Source organism: Impatiens glandulifera, chromosome 2 (genome assembly GCF_907164915.1).
Source record: "Impatiens glandulifera chromosome 2, dImpGla2.1, whole genome shotgun sequence".
NCBI lineage: Eukaryota > Viridiplantae > Streptophyta > Magnoliopsida > Ericales > Balsaminaceae > Impatiens > Impatiens glandulifera.
Window position 1 is genome coordinate 38,653,732 of NC_061863.1, and position 14,894 is coordinate 38,668,625.

The following is a 14,894-nucleotide window of genomic DNA, read 5'->3' on the forward strand; positions in this document are numbered from 1 at the left end:
ATGCTTATAAATTAGAATATCAATATTTACAAGTAATTAATGAATATGAGATGGCATTAACAACAAAGTCAAAACAAACCTAGGTAAACTAAAAGGAAATTCTTGAGTATGAATGATGTTAATTAACATATTATTATTACAAGGCCTAGCTTGTTGCTTAAGTGATATATATAATATATGAAGTCTTGATGATATAAGATACTTGTTTGATTCACATTCAGATCTGAAACATAGAGTCTTGTTCGAGAAAGTGGACCATAATCCATGGTTGATCCCCAAAAGAGCCAGCCAACTTCAAGGTTTTAGTGCTTTGAAAAAAATAATAATTTGGTCAATCGTGAAACCCTAGGTGGACATGACAAGGTCACAAATTGCATGACAAAGTTCTTGAAATTACACCAAAACTACTCTAATCCTAAGGTGGCTATGGAACTGAAATCAAGGCCATGTACTATTTCACGAGGCACACAACTCTTATACACATGCACAACTAATTAAGGATAAGCAAATGGAAATCCTAGATCAAAAAATTTAGAACTTTGCGTGGAAAGTGAATGATTCAAAATCCAAATCGATCTGAAGAATATCCAGAACAGCGTAGCCATGTGTAGTAGTAGAGCGACACAAACTCTCTAGAGTCACTCGAGTTTGGATGGTATTTGTAGAATTTTTTTGCCATTTTTATTATTATTTTGAGTTGTCATTTTGTTTATCTTGGTCATATAATTTTTCTTATGATTTTATATTTCGTCATCAAGATATATTATGTTTAATTTATGATTGGTTATAAATTAACTTATTTTTCTTCAAGTTAGCACCTCAATTTTGTCTAGTGTATACAAAATGTTATTTCTTTAGAAAGAAAAATAATAATTACATTTTTAAACTAGAAAATTGAACAATTTTACAACTCACTAATCTAGTTTAAGTGACAGAAATCGAACTTAAATATTTAATGTCACGAGTTCGATTTTCACTTAAAACATTAAGTTCAAATGAGGGGTTCAATTCCTATTTAAAACGTTTTTTTAACAATTTTAATATGGGTTATTTTTATGATAATTAAAATTTTATTATTTTAATGAGTAAATAAGAAAATATTTGTATTTTAAAATGATAAATATATTTGTAACTATTAATCTCACATTTTAAGTTGACATAAAAATAATTTTGAGGAAGAATAAATAAAAGGTAATTACACTAATTTGAGATGATACACATATTGTTTTAGGTTAGATGAGTAATTTGAGTAGGTATTGTGGGAATAATTATATAATTACACTAATTTGAGTTATTATAGCATTTGGTTATGATAAAGAATATGCAATTATTAACCATTTAAGTTAAAATTACAACATATTCTTGTAGATTTTCTAAATTTGGATTACTGAGATTTTTTCAGAGTTGGAAGTGTGTGAAACTCATTCAAATAATTATAAGTATTGTAAATTAAAAAAACAATTAAAAATAAAAAGTAAACTAGAGAGAATGCTGTTATTTAATAACACTATCCGACAATACATCTCATGAGAAACAATCAAAGCAACAATAAAAACAAGTCATAATCAAATTCAACATGTCTCTAGCCCAGTCCCATCCCATATTGCAATAGTTAAGACTCCATGGAAAAAAAATTAGAAAAAAAATTCTATTAGTGTACACAATAATTTTTTTTATAATTAATCAAATAAACTTAAAAATTCGCACTATTATTCTTTTATTGTATTTATTCTCTCTTTTCAACTTTAATTGTTCAAATTAATTTTTTTAAAATTTTTTTCACCTATATTATAGATATATCAATTTCATTGATATAGGATATTATCAAATCTTTGTTTAACTTACTAAGTTTTTTAAAAGATAAAACATTATTAATAAGTCAAACCTCTCCAATTATTCTCAATAGGTTGAGCTAGAGGACTAATATGTGATCTCTTGAGTGTTATGATTATCAACCTTTACAATTTCATTATTGACTTTCAAAAAGTTCATGAAAACTTTTAGGGATATAGAATGTGGAAGAAAACTTTTCAAAACTTTTGCTAAATTGAAATTGGTACCAATTCTTGACTATAAAACAAATATTGGATGTGGTCCATAGAACCCTAGTCTTAAATTGTCTATGACTAACAAATTTATCATAAAATGACCCAATCTTTATGTATTTTTTTTTTATATTGAAATCTACAATACAATTTGCAGCACTACAAACAAAAGAACTTGACGAAGGAACATAAGACCTTGTGTACATAAAATTTTGTACTCTATGGTTGAACTAGACTATAATTTTGTAAAAGGAACAATTTGTATTATCAGTATTTTGGCAATAAAAAATCATTTCTTATGTGTGCTGAAAAGTCCCCTGTTCAGGATCCTTTAGTGTAAAAATCACATCTAAAATTATCATTTTCAACTGACATCATATTATACCTAAACTCAGAGAAAACATAACCTTTTTAAGACACAAGTTACTATTAATTATGTTTGATAGTTCCTATTTCCTTTATTTATCTTTTCTGATGTAACATTTAAAGTCTAATTAGGACTATATTGTACGTAATTTGTTACATCTGATTAATTAATAAAGATGTTATAATTGACACCTAATAAACAAGTCAGTTAAGATCTTCTAAAATCCCTAATCTACGTTAAAGCTCTTTCTAACCCTAACTCGTAAAACCTAATTGTTTCCTAAGCTTTGCGTTGCTTGGGGTCTTCTTCCACCCATTTTTCTTTGGATTACCTTAATTATTTATTTGTACATTTTTAATTGTAGGGACAAAAACCTCTTAATTTAATAAATGAAATCGTGAATTATGGTAAAAATTAATGAAAAATAAAAAAAAGTAACCAAATACAAACTGAGGATACAAAAGAAAAAAATATTCTGACCACATTCATGATTGAGACCTTCATGATTGCTTGTTATGTTTATTTTTTTTTTAGTCTTGTTCGTTCTAATGTTGAAAGGTTTGTATTTTTGTATAATCAATGCAACTTTTGTCAGGTAAAGAAAAATGAGCAAAATAAAACGAACCTAAAAAAAAGTATTCCAATTTCCAAATATCTCCCAATTAACCTTGTGGTTATTATAAGCCTGAGTAAGTATGCATACTTTATTTATTGCAAATAAACTAGTTAGCTTGTATGTTTGATATTGTTATTTGTGAGTTTTTATTGAATTTTTTTATATTTTGTTGTTGTTGTAAAAAGCCACCATCAAATAGCTCAAGATCATGTTTTGCCCATATAACACAAATATAAAACATATGATTATCTTAATCATGAACCATTAATTTAGAAGTCTTAACTTCAATTTTCTTTTATGATCCAGAAGATTTTCACAAGTTCTTCATACTTTCTTATCACATACTAATGAGTAGTTTTAAGAGTGCTTCAGTCCACTCCCCCAAAAAAGTTTTATGGTAAGGATGTCAAATGAATTTTTAATTTTTAATTTTTTTTTATGTAATTCATTATTTATTTTTAAAATTCTTAAAAAATGATAAAATTCACGTTCATTCACTCATTGTATACCTATTTTCCTTTTTTATTTTCTTAACCCACCAAACTATAATACCTGGTTCGTCCTTGATAATCTTACAAAAATAATAATAGCCTTTTATTAATAGTAATTGTAGCACCCAGAAATCTCTTGTCCCTGAAAAGTTTGAGATTGCGAAACATTAACCTCGGATTGTGTGTCGATTTAAAAAAAAATATTTATACAAAAAAATATTTTTGATATTTAAAATTAACTATAATAATAATAATAATTAATTATTAATTCAATTTAAATAATTTTTTAGATTTAAAAATAATCAAACTACAATTTAATTAAAAAAATATTTATTTTAAATTAATTAGAAATAATTAATTTAAAAGTATTATTCATTTGAATGAATAGTCGTCAATTATTTTTAATTTAAAATCAATAAAAATATTTGTATACGATTTTTTGAATTTGATATTTTGTGATATTTGGGAAAGGGTTTCGCAATATATCCGTTAAAAAAAAATCTACAATTCATAAAATTTTGGTTATTTATTTAAAACTTTGGTTTTATTATGTTTTATTTAATCAATTATTTTCAAGTTCTAGACATGCATATTTTTTTTTACTATTAAAAAAATGAAATAATATTTAAATAATAGTACTTGCGATTAATGTTATGATTGTTGAGGAAAGTACCTTAAACATATTAGTTCAAGGCAATAAAATTTAAAAATAAATTCAAACAAGCCTTTATTAAAATATTTATTTTGTGAAAGTATTCTAAAAATATTTTTAAATTATTTTCTATTTTTTAAAATAATTTAGGGCTTCTAATTGTTACAAACAATTGGAAATTAAAAATGCCAAACAAAAGGCCCTTAGACAGGGTTTGTGTCGCGAATTGGGTCTAGGCTAGTTTTAACCATAAGTCATTGAGACTAGGAGCCCAATCAACATAGAGGTTAAGCTTCAACCGCTTGCGCTGATGCTCGGTCAGACGCTGAATGCTTCGATCGAGGTCGATATTTCTCGGTCGGATGCGAGATTTCCTCGGTCGGGTGTAGGGCAGGTCTGTTTTCTTGGTCGAAAACTAGACTCGGGCAAAATCCTCGATTAGATGCCTAAATTCCTCCATCAAACGTCAAGAACACCGACTATAGGGTTTAAGATTTTGATTGGAGTTTTCATCTATAGATCTAAAGGTAGGATACATTTCATATAATCCAAATGATTATTTTAAACATCATCCCAGTGTATCAATCGATTAGGAAGACGTTCTATTTGATTCGAACAGTTTTTGAAAAAAAAAATTTGGTTTTTAAGATTCAATTGAGTATAAGGAGCTTACCAATAGATTCCTTAGACATATTAAGATCAAATAAAACCAAAATGTGAACACTAGCTATCCGTTTGTACCAATTCAAGAATTGGATTTTTCCAAATTTTTATTTTTTTTAGTTTTTATGCAAATATGCTTAAAACTGATTGTAATTGATTTAAATCTACTCCTAACATCATTTAGAAGATGTTAAGAACCATTTCAAACAATAATTCCTGAGTTAGAATTCAAGAATAAAAACCCGATTTTCAGATTTTAAAATCAAATTTGGGTGTTTTTTATTTATTTTGATTCGTTAAAATTGAATTCAGTAAAAAGTTTTGAAGGATCTTATGATCAAATTTAAATAAAAAATAAATAATCAAGCAGTATACAAGACAGATCGAACTGAAATGTAAAAATTTGAATTTGAATATGTAATTCAAATTACAATGCAAATTAAAGCTTACTATTAGTTGAAGAATACTCCTGAACTCTTTATGAAATTTTAAAAAGATCCATAAATGAACCTTATAGCCTTAAACAAAATTTTCAAAAGTTTCAAAACCTTGAAAAATTAAAAGGGCAGATTTTATGAAGTTTGGATTGGAGGCTTGAGATTGTGATCCTTAGTTTTGATTTGTCTGAGGAGGGAAATTTATAGCCAACCACTAGTAAAAAAAGACCTTATAGCGATTGGTAAACCAATCGCTATTAACTTCCAAACCGATCTATATAGGCCTATAGCGATTGGTCATATATCAATTGCTCTCAATCGACAGAAGTCTTCTCACAGTTTCTTGAATTGACAACTGTGATTGGTAGATAACCAATCGCTATAGGCCTTTAACCAATCGTCACTACCCAATAACGATTGGTTAATAAACCAATCGACACTTCCTTTAGCAAAAAAATAAATAAATTATTATTAAAATTTTATTCTTTTAGCAAGAAAGTCTTTAACATTCAGCATCCTTCAACATAATTGAAAAAATCTATCAATTCCATATATAAATCCTTGCCAATAGTGTGTACAAATAAACTAAAAAGGATTCACTAGTACAAAATGTTTGATACACAAAAACAATAGATAGAGTTGTTTTAAAAAATAACAAACTATTTGGAGAATGAGAGGTCTTCTAGTGCCCATTTCCACTTCACACGAATTCTTCAGTATCATTCTCATTAACTATGTGTTGTTTCTTGTGAGGCCATATGCTTGGTATTCTTTCCATGATAGAAGATGTTGAGAGATTCCTGGAATAGAAGACCATAAATGCAATTTGTAATGAGTGTGACCACTTCCTCCAAAAAAATCAGTCAATTTAACAGCACCAACTCAACTGACGTAACTTTGATTTACAAACTAATCACTTTGAAGATTTAAGGGAATGCTACAATTGTCAAGAAAAATGGGTGCAATATACAGTAGTTGTCTCCACATAATATTAAGCACAAGACTCGTAGAACAATATCACCATGTTTGATAAAAAATTATCCAATTCCAAAAATTATATTGCCTGAATTCTGCGTATGATTTACTAGCATAGAAATTAAACATATATTGATCTTGTCACTTAATAAAATAACATTCAAAATATCCTTCACAAATTATATAATACAATGGATAACACCCTCAACAAGGTCAGACACATAACATATCATGGTAGTTAGCTCATCTGCTAAAAAAACATATAAAACCTACACAATATTTGAATATATAGTAGCCTCAATATACATCCAAGGTAAGAATTTTGAATGTTTACTTACCCCTTTAGTTTAGCAGTTGGACCAACAATTAAGTCGGTTTGAGAACCATCATTCTTCGAGTTAATAGAATTCCCTGGGCCAACAGTCAAAATACAAACCAAATAATTAAACAGATTACAACAAGGATTCCTTGCAGACATGAAGTTCAAAATGGATTGTTTGACACATTTCTCATCATCTAAGAATAGTTCTATTTTTCATTAGAAAGTATTCAGTATATAAACTAGCAATAACTTGTGTCAGACCCAAAAGAAACAAAAAAATAATCTAGAAACGCATTTGCTCACTCTGGCACAAAGTCACCTTATCTTCCCGGTTTGATTTAGACCAGACTAAGCACAATAAAACTGTTAGGATCGGGATCGTCCTTGGAGGACCGGGGTTCCGGTTTAGAAGGGTTGACCGCTTACAACACAACACACACTCTGATTGGTGATAGTCCGGTTAGAGACTACAACCGTTCTCAACAATACGCAAACTGGCATAGACTCTTAAACCGGGTTCAAGGGCGAAAATGTCTGTTTCAGCTTGAAGCAACACACAACTTGAATGATGTTTATGAGGAATCAGTTTAAGGAGTATGAATAGACCGGTTTTGATTAAGGAGTAGAGTTATGTTTCGATTAATGTAGTTCGGTTTTAGAGTAAATACGCAGGAAATAAGTAAAAGACACAAGACAAGATTTTTTATGGATGTTCAGAGCAAACCCTCCTACGTCACCCCTTCTTCTCAGATTATGAGAATGATCTCCACTAACTTTGAAATTTACAACACTTACTATGCCGGTCAAGCCTATCTCGCCACTCGCCGGTTACACCAATTCACTCTTGATGTAATACAATAACACAATACAATAATAATTTCGGTAAATGACACAGTAGTTTGGGATCGCACGTGAGATTTCTTTCTCTCTCTTAAGATTTTTCAGAACCGTTATAAATGAAATCGTTTCGTCTTCCTTTTATAGTAAATGAGATCCCAACGGTCATCTTCTTCTCTCACCGTGGGATTGGTTAGTTTAAAACCACGCCGGTTCAGAGATGTTGCGTGCACGTTTCATCTTTCTGACACTTGGCAAGCATGCATATACCGGTCAGGTATTGATGACGTAGTCGGCTTGCAGTACTGGACACGTGTCAAACATGCACCTTCCGGTTCTCTGATTTGGATCTTCGGATAAGCAGATCATCATTGTTTTTATCGCATGCTTCTGATTCGGATCTTATCTTCTTGCATTTTCCCAAGAAGCATTTATTTCGTCATATTACGTCATCTTGTAGTTCTGAGTCTCCGGTTGATCTTTTCGTAATATGGTCCGGCTGGAGTATGAACTTTTCTTTGCTAGCCGGTCTATTTGAAATGTTGAAGCCGGTTCCTCTTGATCATGACTTGATCATCTGGAGCCGGATTTCTTTGATGTATTCTTCAGCCGGTTTATGCAGTCTCCAGTAGGTTTATACGACTTGGTCTGTTCCTGCACATGAGAGTTAATAATAGTTTAGTTTTCTGGCCGGTAAAAATTAACTTACTTAATTTTTCTATCAAAAACGCACATTTCACATAATCTATCAGAACAAACTTAAGCTGAACTCATCTGAACGCATTCAACTATATCCCTTCATAAAAACAATCAAAAGGTAGTTTGATACACATTTGAAAAGCTAGAGTAAGCAAGTGATGCTGTCTATGTAATAAGTTGTTTTTTAAGTAACTTCTGAATAAGAGTTAGGAACATATAAAAAGAAAACATAATTCCTAATTACATAAACAATGACAAAAAAATACAGAATTGTAATGATCCACACAATTACCAAGAATGTGCACATCGTATAGCCTACCTAAACCTAACAGTGAATACTCAAGATAAATGTGAACAAAATAATCGTCACCAATTATCTCATAACTATATGCATCATGTCTCCTATAATAGAAAGTCTAAGTTCCCTTGTGAACTTCTAAACATATTCATCAGTTATGAAAATCAAAATAAGTGGTCAATACTTGTGAGAGCTAAAGCATTTGAAGCAGGCGATATTAGCTGAGGTCCTCTGACTTAGCTTAATTTACATATTATCAGTATGATATTGAAGATAACATAGTATGGCTCGCGATAACTATAGATTTGAAAATGAATCTGTATGTATACCTGATTGAAGGGCGATAACTATAGATCTGATGATGAATAAGATATGTGAAGAATCATCTGTAACCTCGATAGACTTACGTTTGTTCATTACAAGAACCTACAAGAAGCATATTGGGATTGAAGGCTGAGCAGAGGTAGTTTCTATGCAGAATGAGCTATACTTCCTACCGCTCACGCGAACGGAGAGAAAAATACCTAGAACGAACTAGGAGGATCTCCCGTTCATATATATGTCAAAACATATTCAAAACCCTTAAACCCTAGACTTAACAATTTTAATTAGAACGATTAATTATAAAAAACAGATCTACATAATATTAACGATTGTTAAAAGCTTCGCTGACACGAATCCGTCCATGTCGGCCACTTTAAATATGACTTTTGCAAACATCATAGCTTCAGCAGTACGGGAAATTCCCTCTTTTGTCAACAGTTGGTACAAGCCTGGCCAACTCTCTTAATCGGGCAATGGGTGAATCCAACACATGCTTCCCTGATCCTAAGACAGAAAATTCGAATGCAACTATCCTCCACATAGGCTCAAGAGAGAAACACACGAATATCCTCCTTGAAAATCATGGGTCTCCAAAGCCAAGAGGAAATGGTGGAAATCTGACTTGCCTAAGCAAGAGCAATAATAAGGATTTTGCAGTCAACACGTCAGGTATGTTTTCTACCAATCCCAATAACACTCATGAGATGAATGCAAATGATAATAGAACTATTAGTGGAATACATGCCGATAGTCTAAATTGTGATAGTCTAGGACATTCTCTAGGAAAAGATAGAGTAGTTTTGGAAAATAGTCTAGGAAATAAAAATGCACAAGTTATTAACTCGGATTCTAATGAGAATCAAATTCAATTTGAGACTATTGAGATACCTGACTCAGACAAAGAAGTAGAGAAAGTAATCCAAAAATAATTGGAAAGAGAAAAAATTAATGCAGAAAATCTGGGTGAAACAGGAAAAACACAAAGAACGTCAGCAAAAGCATTGGCTAAAGAAATAGACCCAAGGAAATAGAGGGTCAGTTTTAATGTAAGGGCCAATCTGGAAGGGCTTAGAAATTAGATAACGAAATTATTGATACTTAGAAAGAAAGCCAAATCATTTTAAGCAAAGAGAAAAGTCAACAGTACACAAAGCAACTCAACCTACATTACCTACAAGACTGGAATCTCCTAAAAAAAGATGAGTACGATACTATTGTGAGCTGGTCTGTTGAAACTTTGATAGAGCTCTCTAAATGCCCCAAAACCAGAGTCTACTTCATCAAGAATAATTATAATTGGAATGTAGACCGGGTCTGGAAGAAAGCTAAAGAACATAGCAAAACTCAAGGGAATGATCAGAAAACAGAGCAAAAGTAGAGTAAAGATCAGAAAACAGGGCAAAACCAGAGTAACGAGCATAATGAACAACAAAAATAGAATACAGGGCAGAAAAACAAAAGGGAAATAAATGCTGACAATCCAGTTCAAGAAAGGAGAAAGATTTTCTGTTGGGTCAAATTATTTTAACTAAGTGTTGACGTGCAGTCTAATGTCTACGGAAATTAGACGTGCAGTCTAAATTAGTGGAGTTAGACGTGCAGTCTAATATATACGGAATTAGACGTGCAGTCTAACTCAGTGGAGTTAGACGTGCAGTCTAACTCAGTGGAGTTAGACGTGCAGTCTAATATATTTGGAATCAGACGTGCAGTCTAACTCAGCGGAGTTAGACGTGCAGTCTAACTCAGTGGAGTTAGACGTGCAGTCTATTGGATTGTGAAAGTTAGACGTAAGTCTAACTCCTTCAGACAAGTCTGAAGTTGAACCGTAATTAGACGTGCAGTCAAATAGATTGTGAAAGTTAGACGTAAGTCTAACTCCTTCCGACAAGTCTGAAGTTGAACCGTAATTAGACGTGCAGTCTAACTCGTGGAGTTAGATGTGTAGTCTTATAGATTGTGAAAGTTAGACGTAAGTCTAACTCCTTCAGACAAGTCTGAAGTTGAACCGTAATTAGACGTGCAGTCTAACTCGTGGAGTTAGACGTACAGTCTAATAGATTGTGAAAGTTAGACGTAAGTATAACTCCTTCAGACAAGTCTGAAGTAGAACCAGAATTAGACGTGCAGTCTAACTCAGTGGAGTTAGACGTGCAGTCTAATGGTTAGTGAAAGTTAGACGTAAGTCTAACTCCTTAAGATTAGTCTGAAATGATTGTAATTAGACGTAAGTCTAATCCCATTAGACCAGGCGGTCTAATGGATTATGCTCTTAGACGGGGATGTTTGATTTCATTAGACGAGGTCGTCTAACTGAAATATGTCTAATGCTAAGCTTAAGCAGTATGCTTGAAGCTAGCACCTGCCTACTCACATGCTATAGTTGTACTATACTCCTGCTCCACCTTCTAGTGAAGATTAATACGGCAACTATATGCAACCAACCAACGAATGCCACGTAAGAGAATTTCCCTTATATTACTTGTTTTGTAGGTACATCTTTGATGGAATATTCGGCGCATTACCAGTTATTGTACGACCACGATCCTTGTGCTCAGAACCTACTGTGTACTATGGAGGCTTTTCAATGGAAGAGTGCCACGTATCATTCTAAAGATTCGACCGTTAGTCTCTACCCAGTATTTATCAAATCCTAAGGACAACGGACAAACAGCCAGTCATTCGAACAACTGAGAGAAATACTATCTGAGAAGAACTACTAAGAAATCAAGCCTTTGAATACTCATACTATGAAGCTGCTTTCCTGATTGTAATGTGTGTGAATTAAGAGAGAGCTAGAATAAAAAAACACCTTTAGCTGAGTGATATTTTTCATCTTGTAAATTGAACAGAGTGTGTTTTGTTCAATAGTGAGCTAAGTGTGTGCAAACTGTATTTGATTCTAATCATATTATAGTGAATCCTTCCGGTGGTTGGAAGAAGGGGTGACGTAGGAGAGTTTCTCCGAACATCCATAAATAAACTGCTGTGTTCTTTCATTACTGTCATCTTTTCATTCTTCATCTTGAGCTTCAAACCCAAGTAAACAATTCCGCCTTGAATCTGTTTCAAGTGTTTCAAGGATTTGCGTAAAATAGAAAGTGAATTAAATCCTTAACAAGATTTTTTTCAAACCGTTTTTCATAAGCCTTCATCAATAGCCAGACCCCCATCTCTATCGATAAAGCCGATCCTATCAATTGGTATAAGAGCCCTGTTTCTATTCTCAAGCTTTTCCTGAAAAATGTCGACCATAACCAAAAATGCTAGTGCTACAACCATTCCAACCTTTTCTCGAGAAAACTACATTGTATGGAAGAAAAGAGTTCATACTCATCTTTCTTCTCTTCATGACGACATGTGGAGTGTCGTCACAGAAGGTCCTATCAAGATCGATAAGGAAAAAGCTGAATGGACCGCTGAAGAAAAGAGACAGAACAACCTCAACAACATGGCTCTTGATGTTCTGTACAGATCTCTTGATGACAGTATGTTCAACTATATCATCGAATGCGATACTGCCAAAGAGGTCTGGGACAAACTCACCCAACTGTGTGAGGGCAACGAGCAAACCAAGGAAAACAAGATTATGGTTGCCACTCAACAGTTTGATAGCTTCAAGATGCGTCCTGGTGAAACAATGAACGACTTCAACACCAGATTCAACAAGATTGTCTCCTCCCTATCCATCTTAGGAAAGACTTATAGCAACAGGGAGCTTGCTATCAAGGTCATGTGTTCTCTTCCAAGGGAATGGGACATAAAGACAATAGCGATGAGAGAATCCAAAGATCTTAACAAGATCTCTCTCTTTGATCTCTTTGCTGATCTCAAGGCCTATGAGTTCGAGCTGAACTGTAGGATGGAAGAAGATCAACCCACATCCGTTATCATTGCCAAGGCGCTGGTGACTGCTGAAGAGCCACCAACCGCCCCGGATGTGAAGATGGAGGCTCAGCAGCTGAGCAGCGACACCATGTCTCTCATTGTGAAGAAGTTTGGCGACTTCATGAAGAAGAGAAACTCTAACTCAAACTATTCAAATTCTAATGACAATAAAAAAACTAAATCTAATGTTACTTGTTTTAACTGTGGTATTAAAGGTCTTTATGCATCGGAATGCCGAAGCCGAAACGTGAAGATGCCAAAGATGATGGAAAAGAGCTGAAGGCTCTTATGGCAGGTGACGGGAAGAACAAACGAAGCAGCCATGGTTCCTACTTCTCATCCAGTGAAAGTGATGAAGAAGAGGTGGCATGCTTCATGGCGAGAGAAGATGAAGAAAGGACTCAGGAGACTGAGGTATTTGACTTCTCTTCCGAAAGGTTTTCAAGAGAACAACTGGTAGCTGCACTAGATGAAATGGTCATTGAGTACAAAAAGCTAGCAGAATCCCTGAATGAAACTAAATCTCCACTAGAAATACACAAACCGAATCTATTTCAAACTAAAGAGTCAAACGTTTTTGAAAAGAAGGTTGAAGAGATCTCATCTGAGAATGAGATGCTCAGAGAACAGATTAAAACTCTTTCATCTGAAAATAAAAGGTTAAACTATGTTGTATGTGCATGCACAAGGTCTGGAGAAGTTGTCAAATATCAGATCAACAAGTTAAAACCTACTGGATCTAGATCCGGATTTGGATTTGATAGCAATGACCCTAACCTGTCCTGCAAAAAGTCAAACTCACCGACTGACAAGCTTAAGCCAATAAGTTTTGTCAAAGGAAGTCTGACTGACATTGAATCTGATCTCATTCATGAAGAAGTAGCTTTCAAAAATGAAATAATTTATGTTCCGCCGACTGTTAGCTGACTTAAGAAAAAGCTGGAAGCAGCTAGCAAGTCTGGCAATCTAAAACCTGACTCTAAGTCAAGGAGTTTTAAAGGAAAGTCTTCTTCAAAAGCTAAAGGATCAGTGGCTAGCAGAAAGTCATCTGCTAAGTCAAAATCTTATGCATTAATCACAACACAAAATAGGAAATCCATTAGAATAACTCAAATATGGATTCCTAAGGGACTAATTGACCGAGGACTCAATTGAATATGGGTACCAAAATATGTAAATAGTTTCTTTTGTAGGTGATGCAGGAGAAGTGCAGGAAGGAAGCAAGAAGAATACTCTTTTGAGTACACATCCTAGAAGATCAACAATGGATTTTTCCATTCTAGTAGATTAAATGTTTTTATTTGTTAAAAATATTTTTGGTCTTTGGACCACAAAAATTGTTTCTTATGATTTTCTGTCCCTATACAAAATGAGAGGGAAAATTACTTTGGACGTAAAGTTACCCTCTAGACGAATATTCTTAATCAGTCTATTAGACAAGTGTGTCTAAAAGGAACGGTCTGTACTTAGACGTATTTTTGCTTAAAATCTATACATCTAAGTCTATATGTTGAGGTTTAAAACCTACGCGGTTAGACGTACACGTCTAATAGACGTTAGACGTTTTTACGTCATGAGCAAGAGGATGCTCACGTCTAACCAAACACACGTCTAACACGTGATGTTCATGCGGAATTAGACGTACACGTCTAATAGACATTAGACGTAATTAGACGTATGCGTCTAATGGACCCATCCGTCTAATAGACGTTTAGTTATATGAATTTATGCAGTAAGAAAAACGTCTAACTACGTGCCGATTAGACTAATCAAGGACAACTGTCCCACGTGAGGAGATATCCGTTTTTCCCGCTCAAATATTAAAGAGTTATCTCTTACCAACATGAAGACACGTGTCTTTCAAGTTTAGAGAAAATGACTGATATACCCTCATTTTTAATGATGACTCTTCGGAAAGGACGTCTAACATTTATTGATGGGCCATACCCTTAAGAAAAGTGACGGTTATTCTGTATATCTTTTCTCTGTCTATATAAGGGCATCCTTGCATGAGTTTGAAAGCTTTTTATCTCTCGAAATCCTTAATAACACTAGTTTTCTTTGCATTCCTCTTTCTAAATCTCTTTGAAATCTTGTGTCCGTTCATATTCTTCTAAAATTGGTGAACAAGAGAATCACTTTGGGTCATTGTACATTGCAGGTGAATTTTCCATCGGTCTACACTTTCGATCAGCCGGAAGTAGTGGATATGTTCAGAACCCTAGAATATTCCGGGTTGAGAAAGTTTCTTGGAGGTCCATTTATTTTCTATGAAAAAGA